Source organism: Dama dama, chromosome X (genome assembly GCF_033118175.1).
Source record: "Dama dama isolate Ldn47 chromosome X, ASM3311817v1, whole genome shotgun sequence".
NCBI classification, from domain to species: Eukaryota; Metazoa; Chordata; class Mammalia; order Artiodactyla; family Cervidae; genus Dama; species Dama dama.
This window is the reverse complement of record NC_083714.1, coordinates 99,191,803-99,192,671: the sequence shown is the minus strand read 5'-3', so window position 1 is coordinate 99,192,671 and position 869 is coordinate 99,191,803. Positions and strand designations below refer to the sequence as shown.

General features: G+C 41.9%; 1 non-coding gene across 1 annotated transcript; it reads right to left on the bottom strand.

The window, feature by feature from the left end:
* Nucleotides 1–378: 378 nt before the first annotated feature.
* Nucleotides 379–485, bottom strand: LOC133053388 (U6 spliceosomal RNA). Its single transcript, XR_009692281.1, has one exon. It is a non-coding gene; the product is annotated as a U6 spliceosomal RNA (small nuclear RNA).
* Nucleotides 486–869: the final 384 nt, after the last annotated feature.

Genomic DNA, 869 nt, shown 5'->3' with positions numbered 1-869 from the left:
GGATTGATCTTGTCTTATTCATTCTTGCATCAGAGAGATTATTCAAGCATCAAGTATCATTGCTTTCTACTTCTCATTGTTGAGTGTGTCTTAAGCTAAAATAACCTGTTTGACACGATTCTTGAGCTACACAGCATGTTACATGTTTCAGGAGCTCTTGGAAGACTGATTTCCCAGATCAGAAAAGTGCAGTCCATCTGCTGTTCCCTTGGGCTTTTAGATTTTTTTCAATTCCGTCAGAACCACATGGAGATGTGTTCTGAATAAAAGCCATCCCTGTGTTTTCACGCTCCATCCCACCTGCCTGCTTGTGTTGGACTGAGTTTATTTATTTATTTAAGACAAAGTTTTCTTTTAATGAAGTCAGAATAGTTTCATAAAAATATGGAACGCTTCACGAATTTGTGTGTCATCCTTGCGCAGGGGCCATGCTAATCTTCTCTGTATCGTTCCAATTTTAGTATATGTGCTGCCAAAGCGAGCACTGGACTGAGTTTAATACAACTCAGCACCAGTGAAATACACACCGTCATTTCCTGCACCTTTTGTTTTGCATCATGTGCCTCCAGTATTCTCAGGTGAACTTTAAATACATTGACTTTTTCAACTAGTTAGACATCTCCATTTAGTTGATAAACGAGGTAGCTATTGTATTCACCTGCTTCCCCCAAACTGGTGTAGAACTGGAGGCAGTGTTAAGGCCCCTGGGATCACTGGGACATTTTACTGGGCCCTTGGAGAATAGTCCGTGTCAGAAGGGAGGTTCTCTGAAAGCAGAATTTGAGATGGAGTTTGGGGTATAACATGTTTATTAGGGAATTGGTTCCTGTGCAGGGAAGCAGGAGGAAGTGGGATTGGGGGAAGGGCCA